Genomic DNA, 21,877 nt, shown 5'->3' with positions numbered 1-21,877 from the left:
TTTACAGGTTTGTGGGAGTTCCACCACTTTTTCAGGTTCCCTGATCAGGACTTCTAAGAAGTTGTAAAGGAGTAAATTCTGCCATCCTGACAGAACTTTGTTTGCAAATTCACATTGTGAAAGTATCATTCCACCTTTCTTGATTCTGCGCAGTGATCTTTTTGTGCGCAGAAGTTCAACTAAGACCAAGGTCGCATGAATTATGCAGCACAGAAGGCAGAATTATTGGTAGGTTGGCTAAATTATGAGGCAGGAAAAAGCAAATTATGCTGCCTAATACGGTACATTCAGTAGTAGTACTCCCTGAATATTTTAGAATGATTCTTTACACATTTTAACAATATCTGGGCAAAGGTCTCACTTCTTTTGCATCACTTTTAACACCCAAATAAAGAAATAAGTAAAAGAGCTGTCAACCTGTCAACTTTTGCAGTTGGCTTCCTGATGTAGGTTCTGCGGCGCTTTTAGTAGCTTTCTATCGGTTTGACAAAGGAGCAGCTTTTTTGTTGAAATCTGCAGACAATGCAGCAGATGATGGATTAGATGGCAAATGCAGTAAAGTTATAATTGTGTGAAAAACTCCACGGCTACATAATGCATCTGGCCCTAAGACGCAGCACCATCTCTATGAATTGTGCTCACTGTTTCCAAGGTGGCTCAGGGTGCAGTGGTACCAGGTGTGTATTTACCAGCGTTTGCCCAGCACACACGGGCTTGCATGATCTTTTGCGAAACTCTACTGAATTTTTAGGTAAAAGGGAGAGAGGGAACGAGGGGAGGAGAGAGAGAGGGGGGAGAGAGCGGGAGGAGAAAGAGAATCAGGAGAAAGAAAAAAGAAGGCGAGAGAGGAGAAAGAGAAACAGGAGAGAGAGACAGAAAAGCGAGAGGGGAGAGAGAAAAGAGAGAGAAGGAGAAACAGAGGACAGAGAGGAGAAAACACAGAGGAGAGAGAAAAGAGGGGAGGGGGAGGAGAGAGAGAGAGAGAGAAGAAGAAAAGAACAGCCTTATATTTTTAGATTCTTTTTCATCCCCGCTTCCTCCATTTACCACTGTTGTCCTATCCTTCTCTGTGCTTTTCTTTAAGTCTCCTTCTTGCCTTGGGTCAAAGTCTGATGAAGGAAAATAAGTCCCTCTGGCCAAAAATGAGTACCGTGTCCGACACCTGCACCCACCGGCACAAATTAATCCGTTCTGTAAAGTCTTCTTCCTCTTGATCCTTCTTGAGAGACGCCATAGGTACATCCATCTGTACAGTTTAATCCGTGTAACGCACTAGTGTTTCCAGTGGCTTGGAAAGCGCTAGGGTTCTTTTCAGAAGAGTGGAGAGAACATGGGTATGTGTCAAATAATTGAAAAGTTACAAATGCAATGAGGGATAACGTACAATCCTAGTTTACAATTTAACAAACTAGATCATCTTGTGAAAAAGCTTAAATGGTTTTTGACTTGATTGCCTGAGGCAGGGATGAGAGGGTCAACTGGTGCAGGTTTGTGCGAGATTGTGCCCTTACCAAGGCCTTGGTACTCCTAGGGACACTTACTTTCTGTGAGTCCTGGCAGGAGGTGCCCCATCTGACAGCGCACTCAGCATCCCTCCCCGTTTCAACCAAGATTTAGGGAAAGACTGATCTATTGGCTTCACAGGGAGCACCATTCAGTCCCCAAACCCGCCCCTAAATGGCTCAGGGCTGGGTGGGCAGGAGTAGATGCCCAGACTCAGTGCTTAATTTGTAAATAAAAAGGTGCCGGTGCTCAAAGCTCTCCTCTTAAACACGTAGCTGCTGCAATTAAATGTGCGAGCTTGGAATACTGAGGCAGCGTAATCCTGAAGCCATCTCTGGCCTCTTCCATCCACTTACAGCCACTCCCTGCCCCTTTCGTTCATTCCTGCAGCTTCCTGCTTTTCCCCTATCTGACCCTTTTTTGTTTTTCTCTTCCTCCCTCTTTCCCACGTGTCTTCTGTTCGCAGTAAATGCTTGAAACAGAAAACTAAGCGCCGGCCCTCAGAAATAAGTGCCGGTGCTCCGCACCGGAAACAACAAGCACAAATTAAGCACTGCCCAGACTGGATCCCCACTCCTCTTCAGGATGAGGAAGACCAGAAATATCGAGAGGGCCTGAAGGTGTCCACAAACAGACACAGAGATGGACTGGGTGCACCAGGCGCCAGTCGAGAAGCTTGAAGGGGGATCTGGATGAGGAGAAGAACCCTGTAGGACTGACCTGAGACTGCAGAGATACGGCTGTTGTTTCTTCCCATTCATCCCATCAGCTGAGAAACCTGGAACCTGTCTGTTCTCCCACCCAGCGTGTGCTGCTCTGTACAGTGCTCTCCAAATCAGTGCTATGATTTTATGGAAAGGCCAGAGGTAGCATTAGGAATTCATTATTGAGGTCTCTCGTTACCTGCTTTGCCCTCTGCTTCAAGGGTACTAGCCCAGAGGACCCCCTTACCTTAAAATGCAAGTGCACTTAAAATGCCAACCACCCTGGACTGGATCAATAGATCCCCCAGGAGGCTACCAACTTTAATCAGGCGCATCTCCTCTGCTCTTCAACCTTTTGTATTACATTTGCAGTCACTTTGCCTCCCCTCCCGTTAGTTCATGGTTGCCCGTATGCCTATCCTTTATTTCTCTGGATCCCAGTGACTTGACTGCCCCCTATATATTTCACAGATCCCAGGCATCTATGTCCCCACCAGCACCCACTTATCAGCCTTCCTAGCCCTTGCTCTTTGCTATTGCAAGTACTTCAAGGCCTACAATATTGCCCAGCCTCCCGGGGCATCATCTCCTATTTAAACCCAGTGTGCATAGTCCATCTTAGATTATTGGGTTGAAGTGTGCTCTGAAGTAGGATGGGAGGACTGCACCCCACAGCATGTCACTTACAGTTTGTAGCTTTCCTTAACAGTTTAAAGTTCTCAGGAGTCAAATATTCCATGCAAGCAAACTGAAATGTGATGAAAGTTTACAGTAACTAGTATCCTACATTGGTACGCTAGGCCTTAAGTACATTCTTTCATTTTGCTGTGCTTTACTTATATCTCTGGTCTCAGACGGTGCCCAATACCGACGATGGTTCTACTGTTCAAAGCCCAGACATCATTGTTGAGCCCTCAGCATGTGCAATAAACCATCACACAGAAAAGACCTGAGAAATAAAATAGCAGTTCCCTGGTTATTTGTTATTCAATATGGAGCCAATGATCCTAGTAACATAATTACATATATATATATATATATTTATTTCTTTATTTTTTCACTGCAAAAAACAAAGGTTACAGGGACGTTAAGTTAGGTCCTGAATTTACTTGTACAAAACCATACAGTTATTTCAAGCAACTATAACACTCGTTCTTGCCTGGCAAAGTTTTCTTATCAATAATGTTATTGCAAATGTTGCAGTGATATTAAAGATGCCATAGAAGATCTTGTCAATGACATAATATGTGGAGTAGTTAGCTGTGCATAGCGAAGGTGGGAGTTTTAGTTACCTTAGGGCACAAGTTATAGTTATTTCAAAGAACTATAACTATAATTGCTGAATTTCTATGGTTTTGTACGAGTAAATTCAGAACCCAACTATAACGTCCCTGTAACCTTTGTTTTTTTCAGGGAATTTCTATGATTTTTTTAACATAAAGTAATTTTAATTACTATACATTATTCCAACCCCGCCGCGCACGTTCTTTGGCCGTGTGCGGCGGGGTATGTGGTGCAAGGCCTGACTTTGCAGCCAAGCCTTTATAACCACCCAACCCCGTGCCACGCATGGCCTTTGGCCATGCACAGCGCAGATTGGTCACAGGGCCTGTCTCTGTAAGTGGGTGTGTGAGTGGGTGCATGAATGTCTGAGTGTGTCTGAAAGTGGGTGTGTGAGTCTATGAGTGGGGCTGAGTGGGTGCATGAGTGTTTGAGTGGGTCTGTGAGTGGGCGCCTGAGCCTCTGAGTGCATGTACGAATGATTGAATTATTGTGTGAATGAGTCTGGTTTTTCTCTGAAAGTTTTCCATAATGGTCAATATTTTTAAAATAATTGACGGAAATTCACGAAAATTCGTGAATTTTCACCAATAACGCAGACGGTGACAAAAAATTATATTAGACCTATAATTTACCCCTAAAACACAACTATATCATACCCCTGGGGTTGGGGTACCTTCACCCTGACCACTTATGCAACTTTCAATTTGAATTTTCACCCCTGGGGAGTGCCCCGTGAGATAAAATGGCAGTCGCAACTTTCTAGTCAGGTTGCAGTCAGCCAATTGCAAACAGACAGAGATGGACTGGGTGCACCAGGCGCCAGTCGAGAAGCATGTGTCTTTGCGAAAAATCACAAATGTTGCTAAATATTTGCAGCCAGAGATACACAAATTGATTTGCCCTTAAATATCTCCTAAATTACTGACTGGATTTACACCACATAACAAAAAGCACTATCTGCGTACTAGCAGCGAGCTTTCTGGTGTAATTCCGTCCAGTGGCTCGGGCTGTAGACAGGTCCTGCAGGAATTAACATGGAAAACGCAACATTCTTTGAGATCCCTTTTCTTAGGCCCCGCTTGACGGATCACCCCGAAACGTCCTGTACGCAACAAGAATCACCAGGCCACTTGTTAGAGATAATGTTGTCAAGCTTCGTCAAACGCTGCCAAAGATATAAGCAAGTCAAATAACGCTTTTTCCATTGAAACATGGCCCTAACTATAACTACCTACTGGCGACCGCCAATGGGTGATATATATATTTGTTTTCATGTGTGTTTTAGGCTTTTATATCCTAGGTGCATGTTCCTATCTTCTAAAAATGCGTAACGTGTAGCAATTAAGGGGCATATTTATACTCCGTTTGCGCCGAATTAGCGTCGTTTTTTTCGACGCAAATTTGGTGCAAAACTAACGCCATATTTATACTTTGGCGCTAGACGCGTCTAGCGCCAAAGTATGAGTAAAGAGCGTCATTTTTTAGCGTGAACGCCTTCCTTGCGTTAATGAGATGCAAGGTAGGCGTTCCCGTCCAAAAAAATTACTGCGCCGCAAATGCGTCGTATTTATACTCCCGGGCAAAAATCACGCCCGGGAGTTGGCGGGCAGAAAACCCCGCATTTGCGCCACTTTTTAACGCCTGGGTCAGGGCAGGCGTTAAGGGACCTGTGGGCTCAAAATGAGCACACAGCTGCCCTCCCATGCCCCCAGGGACCCCCCCTGCCACCCTTGCCCACCCCAGGAGGACACCCAAGGATGGAGGGACCCAGCCCAGGGACATTCAGGTAAGTTCAGGTAAGTATACATTTTTTTTTATTTTTTTGTTGGCATAGGGGGGCCTGATTTGTGCCCCCCTACATGCCACAATGCCCAATGACCATGCCCAGGGGACAGAAGTCCCCTGGGCATGGCCATTGGGCAAGGGGGCATGACTCCTGTCTTTACTAAGACAGGAGTCATGTAAATGGCGTCTGGGCGTCGTTTAAAATGGCGCAAATCGGGTTAAGACGATTTTTTAGCGTCAACCTGACTTGCGCCATTTTTAAGACGCCCTAACGCCATTTTTCCCTACGCCGGCGCTGCCTGGTGTACGTGGTTTTTTTCCACGCACACCAGGCAGCGCCGGTCTGCTTGCGCCGCTAACGCCATTCAATAAATACGGCGCCCGCATGGTGCTTCAGAATGGCGTTAGCCGGCGCAAAAAATTGAGACGCTAAACTGCGTTAGCGCAGTTTAGCGTCAAAAAGTATAAATACGGGCCTAAATATCTTGTTCCTTTTAAAAACAAAAAAGTGATCTTCTATTGTCTACATATTTAAGTTAGGTATCATATGTATTTTTCCTGACGGAAAGATGAATGTCAATTTATAAAATGCTTTAACAAATGTGATGTATCACGTGGCTGTATAGCGAAGTGAAATAAAACGATACAGTCATACAAGCGGTCATAAATTCTTGTGACGTTAGGAACAAGCCATGGAACTTTGACTGTCCCACGAGACGTAGAGATCAGCTGAGCCATTTACAACCTGCTGCTCGTGCCTGAAAGTTGTTTATTTACTTTCAAGCAGTTTGGTAATAAGTGGATGCAACATATGTATACTTGTTTTTACAAAATGACACTTTGATCTTTATCAAATGTGCCTTGAAAATCAAATCTTAATGTTTGACATGCTTACGTAACTCACCTTCAGTACTGCCTGCTGTTTTAATGTGTATTCAAAGGCGAAAAGGAGGGTTAAGGAATGTGCCTGCTTAATTAAACACCGGTGACGTCAGTGTTGGTGGTATTAAGCCTCTGAAAGTGCTACCGCTCTGGGGCTTTGCTTGTGATTTGCGCACATGCTCAGAGCAGACTCCACGGTGCACCTCACTCGGGTATGTGCTGTGATCGACGTCTCGTTTTATTCTGTTGAGACGTGGCTAGCAGACGCTGCTGCCCCCGGTGCTAGGCGCTATGGAGAAGAGCCCTCCAACGCCAAAGATAAGGCATGGGAGATGCTCTTATCAAAAACTCACGTTTTCTTGAAAGGAGACTCTCAAAGCCACTTTAAGATGTATGACCCTGCGTGGCTCGTGAGACGTAAACATATGTGGGAGGCAGGGAATTCAATATTTGGGGTTAGCAGTGATTTATTTGTGAAAAAAGTGCTGGGTTCCGAAGTTTTTCTAAGGAGCTGCCACAATCTACTATGTCCTTGTTGAGGGTGGAACATCCCCATTCAGTGGGATTCCGAGCCTTCCTTTCCTTACACCCAAGCCCTGGAACCCTCTTGAATCCACTGTTCAAGGGCAAAGCAACATCCACCGTTTGTTCACTGCTTCTTTTTTTAGAAAACCTTCAAGGCCCCTGGTTTAAAGGCTGCCCTTGTTGTTGTGGTAGTCTACGAGGTCACTGTAGGCACTTTACAAACCCTACATCCATCCATCCATCCATTCATTCACGTGGAAGGTGGAGGAGGGGACAACTATTCAAACCCCACTGTCTACTCTTGCTTCGTCCACAGAGGTACCACATCATTCCATGCCCTAGAGCTGTAGGAGCCTAAACTCGGACTTCTACACACAGTAATCCTTTGCCCTTTTCTCTTTCAAGGTCACAAGTTGTAAATGAGAGTGCAGTTAGTCCTCCATTTGGATGAATTCAGTATATTTATTTTCTTGTATGAATTAAGGATACTCCTAAGTTAACCTGTGAATGAAATTTATTGTTGCTTTAAACCAGTTATATCACTCTTAAAATAAAAAGGTTTGTTATGTTCTAATGACTCAATCGTAAGTGAAGTTTCACCAGTGTTATCTTTTTTTAAAATATTTTGGTACATACACTGAGAGCCCCGACGAAGCAAGTTTGTTTTGTTTGTTTAACATGCATTGACCCTGGATTTTTGTAGAACTAATTGGAGATCTCATCCATGGAGTAAATAATGAAAGAATTCTTTGGAGAACGTTGAGGACTATATCTTACTTCAGACGTAAAGCTAATCTTGAAAGATATTAAGAGCTTTTCAGGGCGCCACAAACATATTATCTCAGATTGACAGTAATCCTTCCACCTTCTTCCAGAGAAAGCTTCAATTGGGACCGAGGCTAAAGGGGTCGCTGCGAAGAGACCAGGACAGATGAGTCTCTGAGACCCTTTGCCTCACACCATAAATGTGCTTTTGGGTACACAATTTTTCAGACAGTATTTAAAACATATTAATTGGGAACTTGCTTCGCCAAAGCTCTGGCTCCTAAGACCGAATACAAAGTTAACTCTTTCTACAGTCCTGTTCATGGGCATCAGCAGTTAGTGGCAACTACTTCCCAAAAAATAAGATCGCAAGTTGAATTATTTTGTTCACCTTCAAGCATTCACGCTGACTAAAAGAGAAGGATGGTGATGGACAATGTATCTGTTTCAAAGAGTCTTAAAAGTTCCCCTCTATTTCCAAGTTTGAGATTTTGTAGTACTAAATTCACAAAAATCTCACATCAAACATTCCCTGCCTTTACCTGTCAACAAGTGCACGAGCCTGGCTAGCTCTTTTCAGGGTCCAGAGAAAGGACCATGGTGATTCCTAGCTTTAAAGGCGAAATGCCAGAATTTGCCCTCTTCAATGCACCAAATACCCAATATTTCTTGATATGAAGTCTCTCAACACCATTTGTCTCTGTAACAAATTGAACTCCGAAAGCATTAAAGTGTAAATTCCAACCTGCCTGAACTGTACACATACCTCTGGGACATTCTTTAACACGCCACTCAGGGTCAGGCTTTAAGGGAAGGTAATGCCAGGCCGGAAATACATGTCATTTGGGAAAAACACAAGACCAGTGATGTGAAATTTTGCGAACCAACTGCTGTAAGATTTCTATTATTTTTGTTTTATAAAAAAAAAAAAGGACATTTTTTAAAGGAGTTTTTGCAACCCTCTGCTTGTCGGCGGTTTTCTTTAGTCCTTAGTGCGCTTTTGAATTTGAAAACCTAATCAACTTGTGAGTTGGTGCTATTTATAAAGTTTGCCATCATTTACCCAATTAAGCACCTATTTTTGAAAGATAGGACTTAAAAGGATGATGTGCCCGGGAATTAAGGACTGAGTCTAGACAAGCCACAGAAGTCCCTCTTTGTAGAGATATTTTTCATTGCAGCTTTTATTTTTATTAGCTAGTTCAGAAGAAGGCTTTTTGATACATCACTCGTCTACACAACTAAAAGCATCTTTGCAGCTGGACAATCGGGCTGGAGTTCTCTACTTAGTCACCCATTGCAAAAAACAAAATGTTATGCCTGGAGCTCTTCCCGTCTTTGCACACTTGAAAAGGCAATGAGGCCCGAGTAAAACATCGTTTTCTTTATCTTAAGCTCATAGCTGCATGTGCACCCGACTTTCTAGGACTCCACGGGCCTTGTTTGCAAAGAACAGCGGCCACCAGGACCCTTTTCATTAGGATAATATAATATAATACACTGTTCCAAAACTGGTGAAAGGGAAAGGGAAGAAGTCCTGATAATCAGGAGCACAAGTCCTCACACACCACATTTGGTGTCATGCTTCATCATCGGACAGCTCCTCGTCAGGCCGGCACTGCAATGCCTGACGGGCACCCCCCGAAGGGGGGCTCTTTGCCGGAGATCTTTTAGTTAATGATGAAGCCGCGGAACCGAGTGTGGGTCCGAGAAAGAGGAAAGAAAAAAGACAAGAGAAGAATAAAATTGGCTCAAAACCCTCACTAAATAATTTATTGTTCGCTGTTGGGAATTGGTCAAGATTAAAAAAGTTGCAAGGGAGTGAAACAAGAGGTAATGCTCAGACACTCGTACAAAAATCAAGATAAAGGAAGACGGTAATTATCCGAAATCCCTCAGTATAAGGTCAATATACGGTCGACATGTTTCGCGTCTCTCATGGTCCAACAGGATCCCTTGACGCTTCTTCAGGACCTATTTATTCATTGGACTTCTCCAATTGAAAACAAAGGAAAATTCATCAGCTCCTGCAACCTAACGCTCACAGTCAAGACGTCATTAGTCACTTACTAGAGATAAACCGGACTGGCTTTCCTTTCCTATCAGTCACCCATCTCTATTTAGAGGAAGTGTTTCATGGAATCACGCAGGCCTGTTGCCCGGTTCACAATGAATTTGTGAGGTTGCCGGCGTGCAATGACACACCTACCCCCGCGGCTGCGTTCTCCTTTTCATTAGGTTCTTATAACACCAAACGCAACTATTTGCTGTCTAAAGTGCATCACAGATCAGCATATGCTGGTTCTCTTGTGTGAACGCCTCTTGTCTCTCTGAGAAGTTGTACGCCCTTTGCCGAGTGTCAACAACTATTTAGTATGGAGGGGACTTTACAACCATCCTAAGCGCACTCTCATCAGTATTACGTGAGTGAATTTGCCAATCATGGGTTGGTCTATGGTACCTGCTCCTTACCAACCAGGGGCACAGAATCGATAACACGGGCCCTAATGTAAGCCCCCCCCCAAAAAAAAGGCCCGCTACCCTCCCCACACCCAACCCGTTCCTTAATAAAAACACCCGCACTTGGTACACACTAAAGTATATAAAATAGTGATGAATGGAACGCGTGAGTCTCAGCAACTGGCAATTTACTCGGGCCACGTCCTTGTCCATCTTTATTTTTCACACCATGCCACCCCAGTCTGGTCCCAGCCATTTGTAAATCAGTCTTAGCCTGCCCCAATGGGCAGCCTGAACACCTGAGACAGGTCCTCCCTGAACCGGGACACAAGCAACCAAAGACCGGGTTCCCCCTTATTAGGGTCGTCAGCCAGGTATAGCTTGGTTCCGGTTCACGATGGCATTGGAACCCCCTTCTACATAAACCTGTCCCACTTTGGGTATAGCACTGAAGTATACAAAAACGTGATGGAATGAATGCTTGAATGAATCACAGCCGCTGATAATTAGTTGTCGCTGCATTCCAGTCAATCCACATGGCCTGACCCAAACTCAGGGGGCCTGGTGTGCAAAGCAATGGATTGCCACCCCGAGCCATCACCAGCGGTTGAGATTAATTCAAGCATTCCACCTATAGATTCTGTATACTTCAGTGCCGGTGTGCCGTCTCAACCCCTTACCCTGGTGCCACTGCACCTGCTTCACTAATAACAGCCGGAAAGGTAGCTGGACTAGGTGCCAGCAGGGCAGGCTTTAGGGTGGTGCAGCCGCACCCGGTTCCTGACCTGGATGGGGGTGGGGTGCTGACCCCAGGGGGTCACTGTGTTTAGCAATAACTTACGAAGCTTGTAATTTAAAAGCACTTGCAGAAAGGTTCCATGCGTGTCCAGGCTTCAGGAAGCAATTAAAATATAAAGATACCTCGTGTGATTAGTGTTCTTGCTAGAGAGAAGGGTGGGCGCATTGTCCAGTGGCAGCTTTGACTCGCCTTAAAGTAGCGCAGAGGGTTAACATGCTGCTGTAAAGAGCAGAACTATATTTTATGTGAAGCTGTGTGGATTGGTAAACTCCGCCGTTACCAGCGTTTTAAAACAACTGAAATGTACGTGCGGGTGGGGGGGGGGGGTTATGGAAAGATGAGGGACACTTTGGCCCGGTGGTAGTGAGGGATTCCGAGGAGGAGATCGTGGTGGGGGGGCAGTAAAGATTGCTGCACCAGCGCGACACACCTGCGATTCGAGGCGCCAAGACACGAGTCAGCGCGCAGAGGCGCTCCTTTATTCTTCATTCACTCACCTAGCTGAGGTTTTTGGTCTGAACTCTGAGCCAAGCCCTTCTTGCGTGAGTCACCCGTCCCTCCCCCGGGTCTGGTGCGGTGTCAGATAAGGGAAGAACGAGTGAGACGGGAGCAGCGCTTCGGGTCAGCTGAGGAGGGCGTGGAGATGCGCTCACAGCTCCTCAAGGAAGTGCTGCCCGGCTCTCGGCGCTGCTCCCCACACAGTCGGAGGCATCGGTCCCGGGCAGAGTCGTCCCTGCGCCCACAGTCTGAGCGGTGAGAATTCACATAGCGCCTCTAGGAGGGGTGTCGGCTACTTCTGGGTTCACGTGTAGGGGTCTGGGAGAGTCATACCCCAGAGTGTGTGTCTGTGACTTCCTAGAAAATGAACTCTATAGGACGTTCGCACATAGCGCTATGAGTCATTGTTCCGTATAGTGCCTGAACTCCAGGTATCCAGGTGTTTGTGCGGTATATTCAGATAGCTCGCCATAGTGGGGCGCTGTAGAGGTCGCGGGAGAGAGTTTGGCAGTGAGTGTATTCATATAGCGCCTGGGTGTTCATATACAGAACAGTTATGTGGACCGGGGAGATCCGAGGTGATACCGAAGGGAGGGCAATGAGAGACGAGGCAATGAGTGATTCAAGGGCAAACTCTGCAGACTGCCAGACATAGGGTATGGGTGCGTTATCCATTCATTTAGCGCCTAATCTATGGCACTAAGTCAGAACGACAGTGGCATCGAGGAAGGGCTGGCGAGAACTGACTTTTGTACCACTCAGTTAACACAGGAAACAGAGCCCTTAGTGCAGTGCAGACATCGAGCGTGGTAAGTGCCTGATATTTTAAACACGCAACTCTTGGGTACCTAAGCGCTACATTCTCGAAAGAGAGATGGGTGTCAGGGGTGGGGGGATATTAGGATGTAGTTATGGCTTTGGGTGTTGGCTGGTGTCTTAGAAGGAACGCTTCCCCCTACATATAACAAGAACCTTGAGTGACGTTCCTGGTATAGCGCCGGGGTGGGGGCTATCTAGGCGCTTCTGCAGTACACTGGGGTGATAAGAAATGGAAAGTAGCAGGAAGCTATGACAGGTAATATATAATTTAGAAGTAGGTTAGTGCGGTTGCCTATGCAGTGTGCACCGGCACGCGGAACGGAAAACAACGCGGTATATTATGCAATATTCAATACAATTTGCTGTGTGCAGGGTGGTGTGCGGACACCGTATACAGTGCAGGGTGCGTTGTCGCATGCAGTGCAACACTCTGTATAGCACTTTGACCCTGCAGTGTGCATGTAGTATGCGGTGTACTATGCAGCGTCATTTACATTTTGGTGTGATGGAGAGTTTGCAATGCACCAGGCAGCGTGTCTTGCAGTGTGACTGGGAAAAAAAACACAGTACATTGTGCAGCGCACCGTGCATTGCAACATGCCCTCTAATAAATGTAATTTACAGTATATTGTAATGTTGATTATGCAAAGGAAAATCCATAGCACTGTACACAGATAGTGCAACATGCCTTTGGGTGTGCAGTGTGTTATGCAGCGTAAACAACAGGGATATGCCAGAGTGTAAAATGCAGTTCCGTGCAGTGAGGTAATGCGCTGCTATGTTGACATGACAATCACTGGCAAAGTGCACCCCAACCTACCATCATGTCAAGCAGTGTGAAGAGCTGTGTGCGTAAAGCTTTCCGCTACAACAAGAAACTCGCGAAATCCGCCCGGGGGTGGGGGGATTTCGCTTTCGGACCAGATTCACTCCAAGCTTCGCGAAAGTGGTTCCTTCTCGGTTAGGCGAATCGAGATAGTTTGGTGAGAGTGTTTTCGTTTTATTCTTTTTGGGTGGCTGCTTTCCTGGTCCACCTTTGGCAGCCTTTTCACTCCTGGTTCTCAGAACCGCGGCCTTGTTAGTGTTCCTCGAAACAGAGAATGAGTTCCCCTAAGCCCATCGATGAGCTTTGTGCCTTAAAGCGCCATGTATCGAGCTTCAGAAGTTGGCAGCTGCTACTATTGAAACATAAGACACTATTAAAGGGGTGATATGGTGGACAATGTCACAGGGGACGTCATCAAACAAAGCGAAATTCTAGAATACTTATTGCTGGTGAGGTCAGCGTTGCAGGACTAGGTAAATACATTTAGGGCCTTATTTATACTTTTTGGTGCAAAACTGCACTAAGGCAGTTTTGCCCCAAAAAGTTTTGCACCGGCTTGCACCATTTTTTAGCACCAGCTGGGCACCATATTTATGGAATGGTGCAAGCCGGTGCAAAGGGTAGGCTAGCTTAAAAAAAAATGACGTTAGACAGTTTTGAGTCAAAATAAATGATTCTGACCAGATTAGCATCATTTTTTGACGCTAAGGGGCATATTTATACTCTGTTTGCACTGAATTAGCGTCATCTTTTGTTTACTCTAATTCAGTGCAAAACTAACTCCATATTTATACTTTGGTGCTAGACCCGTCTAGCACCAAATTTATGGAGTTAAAGTCATTTCTTGGAAGTGGAAACCTACCTTGCCTTAATGAGATGCAAGGTAGGCGTTCCCGTGCAAAAAAATGACTCTATGGCCTTAACACCATATTTATACTCCCATGTAAAAATGGTGCAAGGGAGGGAGGAGGGGTCAAAAAATGGGGCAAAGCTTGCTTTGCCCCATTTTTTAAGACCTGGGTCAGGGCAGGTGTTAGGGGACCTGTGGCCCTATTTCCATGGTGGAACACCATGGAATAAGCCCAGAGGTGCCCTCCCTAGGCCCTAGGGGCACCCCCACCCACACTAGAGGGACTGTGAGGATGGGGGACCCCATCCCAGGTAAGTACAGGTAAGTGCATTTTATTTTTTAAAGTGCCATAGGGGGCCCTGAAATGGGCCCCCATACATGGCGCCGGGTGCAATGGCCATGCCCAGGGGACCCCTGTCCTCTGTGCTGGCCACTGGGGTGGTGGGCATGACTCCTGCCTTTTCTAAGGCAGGAGTCATGTGGCATGGTAGGTTTAGCACCATAAAATGACGCTAATCTGGTTAGAGTCATTTTTTTTCACTCTAACCTGCCTAAAGCCATTTTTTGGTGCTAAACCCTCTTCTTCTATACTGCCAGCCCCACCCAACTAAAGTCATTTTTTTTAACTCTAGCCTACCCTTTGCACCGGCTTGCACCATTCCATAAATATGGTGCCCGGCTAGTGCACAGAAATGGTGCAAGCCGGTCCTAAACTTTTTGGTGCAAAACTGAGTTAGTGCAGTTTTGCAGCAAAAAGTATAAATAAGGGCCAATATTTTGTAAGTTTGCACCACTTTTGTGTCATAAAATGACGTTAATGTGGTGCAAAATAAGTTTCAATCAGGGCCTTGGTGCTAGATGGGTCTAGCACCAAAGTATAAATATGGAGTTAGTTTTGCACCGAATTAGAGTTAAAAAAAAATGACACTAATTCGGTGCAAACAGAGTATAAATATGCCGCAGAGTATAAATATGCCCCTAAATATGGCGTTAAGGTCATAGAGTCATTTTTTGCACAGGAACGCCTACCTTGCATCTCATTAAGGCAAAGTAGGTCTCCACTTTCAAAAAATGACTTTAACTCCATAAATTTGGTGCTAGAGGGGTCTAGCACCAAAGTATAAATATGGAGTTAGTTTTGCACCGAATTAGAGTTAAAAAAAATGACACTAATTCGGTGCAAACAGAGTATAAATATGCCCCTTAATTCTACACTGGAATTCCCCTTTAAGGATAAGTCCTCAAAGGGAGGAACAGAAGGTCTACGAAGCCTGGTTCTTTTCAGAGTAGACTAAAACAAAATCTGGAGGTACCTGCTCCCCCGAAGCCTTAAGCCCCTCTTCTGGCGATGCCAGCCTTTAAAAACAACCGCTTCTCTGGACAGGCCTTCTTAGGGGTGCAGGGTCTACGATCTAGAACTCTCTCGCCCTCTCTAAGAATAAATCCATCTTTTTACCTTTCCAGCAAGTGGTTGTGAGCAACCACCTCACTGCTTCATTACCTACGGGTCGATCTTGACTTACGTTCAAGGGCACAAGAACAGTTTGTGTTTCCGCATAATTATGGTCTTAATGCACCTACACGAAACCACCACATGTTGCGTAGTTTGCAGATTTCATCAAAAATATACATTTCTAGCTCGCACGGAGAGTTAACGTGCTATCTGTGCCAGTGGTGGCAACAAAAGTTAACTGCTCACCTCTTAGTTGCTTAATGCCATAATCAGGTGTTAAATTGGTACTAACAAGGTGATATTTTTGGTGAAAAATTTATTAATTTGTCTTCAGATGACAATGTTAAGAACTAATACTTCAGGAAAACAAGTTGCATTTTGCCACATAATGTACCTTTTTATTTGCCTTTTAATTCACTCAACCGGGCGGGATGCGGCAGGAGTTGGCCGTCCGCTGCGGCAGAATTCCAGTAGCCTGCTCATGTTTCATCTTTCATTTGATTTATAAACTCTTTATGCACCTTTAGCCTCCAGGGAACTTTCCAGCTCTGGGTTATTACCGTTTGCGATGTTACCTGCAGTTAGTTACCTGTAAATGTAGCGCCTTCTAGCTTTTTTCTCCTGAATTTACAAATCTGTAACTTTTTTCGTACACATGGATATCTGACACCGGATTGGTCTTGTGTCTTCTCCATAAAAGGTCACATAAATAGTGTTTATTAATTTATAAACAGATATACTAAAACAAAACGTTTCGTTCTTTTTCACATTAAGGCCAAAACGGATTTTGATTTTCGCCGACAAATGTGCCACCGACAACTTAAACAACTCTTATTCGTTCAAAGGCGCCAGCTCAAAGACTGGGTTGAAAACCAGATGAAATGTAAGAGTGCGTTAACACGAGTACCCGTGTCCACACTGCGTGGGCGTGCACGGGCTGCTGAACACCCCTGCCTATGTTTGTATGTGGTGTGTTTCTGGAGTTTTATAGATTTGTAGCTCCTCGTGGGGGAGGCAGAGGGGTGCGGTGTGTCTGTGTGTGTCCGTCATGCACATTGTAGCGGGGGTAGTGTGTCTTCTGCAGGAGTATCTGACACGAATGTGGTTGTGCTCTTTGTGTACGTGGTTCCAAGATCACTCAGTCACATACCTGACGTGAATGTGGCTCGGCGGTGCGTGTATGACATGTAATGTGTATGTAGGTGAGTGCATGGCACTACACGTGTCTGGCAGGAACACGCATGGTCTGTTTGTGTGCCCATGTATACTGACACACGCTGCGTGTGTTGCTGGTCCCGCACCCGTGTGCCTGACATGAATGTGCTTGTCGTGTGTAGAAGCAGCGGTCCCTGAGGGGGCGCGTGTGGTGGTCGCAGACCCCGCACTCAGTGGCATCCCAAGGCTTCAGTGGTTCCAAAGGGAAGACGGAAAATGGGCCCGCGTGTGGCCACGAGGGCCTGGAGACAGGCATACCCGGGGTCCAGCCGGCCTGGACCCTGGTGCCACTGCACCTGCTGCATCAGTGATACCACCCCATCTGCACGTGCGCATCTGCCATCAACATCTGGATGTGTCGTGCGTTTAGGCAGCTTCATTCACCGCAAGTGGCGCGGGTGCTGCAGGCCCCTGTAGTCGTGTGGATGCACGTGTTGTGTGCAGTGCCGGCTTCATTCACCACGGGTCGGCCCCCGCCGTCACGCGTGTGGGGGGGCCCTGCGGGCGCTCTCGTGCCGGGGCACGCTCCCTGCTCTCCAGAATGTCTCCTGGATTCCTCCCGGCGGGGGCTGCCTGGTCTTGTCGGAGGCTGTGCCTGGCCCCACACCTCCCGAGCACCATCGAGGCGCAGCCCTCCCTCAGGAGAGCCCCTCAGCCCGGCCTCGCCCCAGTGGGAGTGGGACGGTCTGCTTCGTGTCCCCTGTGCCGACTTCAGGGAGTTACTGAGACACTTCCATCCATTGCAGGAAACGAGCCAATTCTCTTTAGTTTCACGGGGATTTAGAGTTATTTGTATATGCTTGGTTGAGATGTGTTGTCCGCATAAGAGATGGCGGAGTTTCGGACTCATTAGTGCCACAAGGGCCACCCCAGCATAATTGCCACAAGCAGAAACTTGTGTCTTGTGAAATATGTCGTTCTTTCACAGCTGTGTATGTGTCACGCTACCTCTCACCGACTCTTAGAACCGGAAGCGTGCGGTTGGTGTTGTCACATCCTTCTGATGGCGGCAGCGTCAGCTCACGCCTCTGTCAAACGGTGCACATCGCATAACGCCATTCTTCAGCTATTTGGGGACAAGTGTATTTTCGGGTGTCTTGCAAGAAGGGGGCGTTCTACCACTTTATTAAGTTTGTATTACCTTCCAGTTACGTAGATATGGAGGCAAGAACAGGATCTATATATACCTACATATATTTACCTTGATATATTGTTAGTCAATATTATGGGCAGAGTTATTGCTGACCCATAATAAAAACACGTATTTGCCTTGCAAGCTGTCCAAGTAAAGAGGGTGGAAATACAGGCACCTCTGTAAGCGTGTATGAAATGCGATTGCATGTTGTGTACACATGATCGGTTATAAAAAGTCAGGCGGCTTCAACAGTTACTTAAGAACCACGCAACCTTCACAGAAACAAAAGTAAAAGGTTACAACAACCCTTCGGTGCATCTTGCAAAGGTCTTACACAAAAGAGGCTCTTAGATATAAAGGGAAAAAAAAGGGGAGCCCTCCACTCAAATAGGCATACTAACAAAACCCCTCTTTGTTGCCCTTTCAGTATTACTGGTCTGAACATGCGATTCTGCTTTTAACCATGTACCAGGGTCTGGACTATTACAATTGTTCTCTGTCCACATTTTTTATTACGAGATTAGCTGTGCACTTGAGCTTTTGAGGCCTTGACACACATTACTTCCAGGGTGGTATTGAAGGGACATGTATGTGTTGTGTCCCCCTCCCCAGGTGTTTGATGAAATAGCGACTGAAGGTGATGGTTTTCTGGGTTGTAATCTTGCATTAAGGAGCACCGCCAATGATGAGAAGATGTAGCCAGCGAGATTGTCACCTAGTAGCTCATGGTGGTAGCTTACATGAGACAACTCCACTTTTAGTTTCAGCACAAACAATCAACAACCTAGGACAACATTTTTTTTTATTTGATTTGAATTGCATACACCAGATCCGCGTTTTGGTCCAGATGATTCCACGGGCTAGTCCCCCTACATTGAGGGTTTGTGAGTGGGGACTTTACTTATGAAGAGTTCCACTTGCAAAGCTAACCACAGAGTCCCAGCATCCTCCTCCATTTGCATCAGAGGTAACCAGAGGAATGTCATTGGTTCATTACCCCTGCACCGTATACAGAGGTACCTGAGATTGGTGATCCCTCAAAAGGAAGCCTGTCGCAGAGGTACCTCTAAGGTCTTGGTCAGCACATCTCATGCATTATGGTGGCCAGACACCATGTTCCTTTTGCAGAGTTTCCCCACTGGATCTAGGCCTTAACATTATACAGGGTTAGCTGCAGAATACGGTTCTTCACTTACGTGGCCATATTAAATAAAGGGCATTTGTGACCACTTTTACACTCCCTTGTGGCACTCTAGTATCACAGAGGGGGCTGCAGATCTATGCATTAGGCTTTCTGTGAGATCTATTCTATTAGCCCACTTTTGCATAGGGACATGGCTTCATGCAAATGTCAGAACCCCTTTTGCTTGTGCCCACAATACAGACATGCAAGAAAGCTGTCAGGAGGTACACTTAGCGCCAACCCATAATGCGTTGTCCATGTAAAGAAGGCAGCTTTGAGTGTGGTATTAGTGTCGTGAAGGCAGCTCTCAGTGTTACATCACTAATGAGATGTCACTGTAGTGAGCATAGATCTCTCTGTCCCACACTGCAGTGAAACCTTCTCCCGAGCTGTAACGCAGCTTGCAGTGTGATATCACTGCAGTGAAGGCAGCTCCCAGTGAAGGAAAAAATGAAATAAACTGAATCAAATGCAGAGAAGAGGAAATGTTCCACACAAGAAGACTAAAGAGGTAAGTTTCAGATTCCCTTGCACTTAACAGCGCCACTATCTCCCGCTTCGCACACCTGTCACACTGCTTTCAAGTTCCAAAGTGATGTGTCAGAATCTGTCGAAAAAGGTACAGCTGCGCCCAGCATATGGATGTCGTGTATAGTTAACAGCATCATCTAAGATGTGTTTATTGAGACATCTCAGAACGTGCACACAAGGGACAGAGCGTCTGATTGCAGAAAAATGTGTTTTCCTCAGTGCAGACACAAACGCTGACAGGTCGCATCTGTGCGGAGGGAACGCGTTTGTGAAAGGCAGAGCCACGAATTCAAACCTCGCTTCCAGCAATCCTAGGAGGCGGCCAGGCCTGGTTTTAAAGGGTCTGCAATGTCCGCATCATGTGGGACTGCGGTGTTGAGGGGTGCTGACTATACGCCATCTCTAGTTGGCACATACTTGATGTATATCTATTGCAGGCGCACCTCCGTCTGTAATAAAGAGTGGGCACAAACGCAAAGTGTCCCTCGTGTGCATGGGATGCAAATTAGGTAACATCCACTCATGTTGCAATATGTGGACCGACAAGAACCGTGTTAAAGAAGTGGCCGCACAGACATCTTTAGTAATACAGAAGCACCCCCAGAAGCAAGAGACGGGGAAGCAATTGTCCATTGCAAAACAAATGCACTTTTTGTTACAAGTCTCCAGTAAAGGATCAGCTAATATAAGGTTGTTACAGTTGCTTGACCTAGAAATAGGGATCATTCTTTCCATGGCATGCATGCAACCTAGAACTCAACATGAAGTCGCCAATACTCTGAGGAACCATATTGGTGGCTAAAACAGGTTGCACATATCCATGCCCGCTACTTTAAGTCACATTGCCCCACTGCTTAAGGTGCATAAGACAGTGAACATTTTAGAGTTCAAATTTGTGTGTTGTAAGCTCCCATCTTGCGTCATTTTGTGCTAACATCTCTGTTCAGCATGCTGAGCGATGTAAGCAGACAGAAATGCTAAAAACTACGTGATACAGAAGAGAAGAAGCATGGTGCATCAAGAGGTGTAATGTGGACTTCTCAGAGGTGGGAGCACAGATAGCCTCCAGGCTCCTTAAGGCCTCATGTAGAATTGGATGTATTGACTGCCATGTACATAACGCATTGAAAAGACCTCCTCTGCCAATCCCAGAGGTACTGGGTAGTTTGATCTCAAGTTCCCCAACTTCTCAAGATGGCGGGAGCACCATTAGAGAACCTGTGCAATGCTGGATGGGCCAAAAGGTAGGGTGGCATGGTTTGGTCACTATTTTTTAGGTTTAAGTGGTACATCAATCATCAGGGATTCCATCACAAGAGGGTATTAGTATGGCTGTGACATCTCTGTGAAAGTGTCAGTTGTGGATCAGATGGAGGCATAAACATCACAGTGGAGACCACAAGCGATGACTAATTCAAAGTGAACCATGGAAGCTCTATTTTAAATGCATAAATGGGGCAATCTGGATCAAAATACATGCCATGAAGCTGGGCTGCCTGCACACCTGTATCTACAACATGGAACGTCAGCAAAGGCAATGTGTTAGCTCATTTGTACAGAACCACATCTCCATGTAAGTGAGTTAAATCCCCATCACGTTGCACTGGTGAAAAATGCGCTGTTGCATTACAGAAGTCACCAGTATCCAAAGCGGAGGACTTGGAGAACGCTTTGTGGGCCAGTAAGATGGTGTTGTTGGGGCTCCCACGTCATCCAAGTGAGAAGGTAGTGGGTCAATGTTGTGGCTATTTGCAACGCAGAGGGTTTCCATGGCAATGAACAGTTAGAACTGAAAGGCACAGGACACCAGGAGCACCGCAGAGGGTCGTGACGATAGTATTGGTACTTGGGCTATCCAGAGCAATGAGCATCAAGACAACAAAATATACTGACGTTTTGAAAATAGAAATCTTATCTTCCAGATCTATTCAGTGCCAGACATTTAGAAAAACATGATTTTCAAGTGTCTGAAAAGGAAAAAAAATACAAATAAGAGGAAAGCAGACCTCTTTTTGGCACCCTGAAAAATTACAAGTATTCATGGAAGATGCTACTGAGCACTACGCATATTACCTTTCTTTTAAAACCATAACTTATTTTTTATTTCATTTCTACATCTGTTTAATGGCATTGTATGGTTTGAGTCCACATTAAATGAGAATGAGCTTAGTTATCAACAAACATAATAGCACATGGATGAGACACCCGGTGTACAGCATTACGACTCAAGCAGTCACGGCGAGTAACAGAGTCTAGGGTGGATCATCAGAGATACACCTGATCCAAAGAACATGTCCAGTACAAGATATTTTTTCTCCAAAAATATATGACTTATTCTCTTTGCACTGGTTCCTTTAGTCAGTTTTTGGATGTTGGGTTTGGGATGAGACCGCAAAGAGTTCCGCTTTGCATCAGGTTCCTTGGCTGCTTTTCAGTGTTTGGGTGGAAGGATCATGGATTCAGTATTGACTTTTTAGGATATTGTGGTGGGATACAAAACTTTTAAAATGTTCAAATCAGAACCGTTTTTTTTTTTTTTAAATGTCACAACTGTTATCACAACTGGGTAAGTTGATAAGGCAGACAACGGTTCAAGGGCATCCTTCACCACAGAAATGCCTGAAGCGTCAAAGGTCAGTTTTAAAAAACAATCCCAATCA

At 45.6% G+C, this 21,877-nt stretch overlaps 1 protein-coding gene and 1 long non-coding RNA gene across 3 annotated transcripts in view; one reads left to right on the top strand and one right to left on the bottom strand.

Annotated features, from left to right (window-relative positions):
* The window catches only part of TNFAIP8L2 (TNF alpha induced protein 8 like 2), a 163,665-nt gene that overhangs the window by 98,159 nt on the left and 43,629 nt on the right, over positions 1 to 21,877 (top strand). The window contains exon 1 of one of the 2 annotated variants that reach the window (XM_069218488.1): positions 11,297 to 11,460. The exons of the other annotated variant lie outside the window; for it this stretch is intronic. The gene's annotated coding sequence lies outside the window, so the exon portion shown is untranslated. Of the gene's footprint in view, positions 1 to 11,296; positions 11,461 to 21,877 lie in introns of those variants that run through there. 2 annotated transcript variants of the gene reach the window in all.
* Positions 1 to 21,877, bottom strand: part of LOC138268641 (uncharacterized) — a 441,513-nt gene that overhangs the window by 397,866 nt on the left and 21,770 nt on the right. The gene's annotated exons all lie outside the window — the stretch shown is intronic.

This window comes from Pleurodeles waltl, chromosome 12 (genome assembly GCF_031143425.1).
Source record: "Pleurodeles waltl isolate 20211129_DDA chromosome 12, aPleWal1.hap1.20221129, whole genome shotgun sequence".
Taxonomy (NCBI): domain Eukaryota; kingdom Metazoa; phylum Chordata; class Amphibia; order Caudata; family Salamandridae; genus Pleurodeles; species Pleurodeles waltl.
The sequence above is the reverse complement of the archived record's forward strand: the minus strand, read 5'-3'. Positions and strand labels throughout refer to the sequence as shown.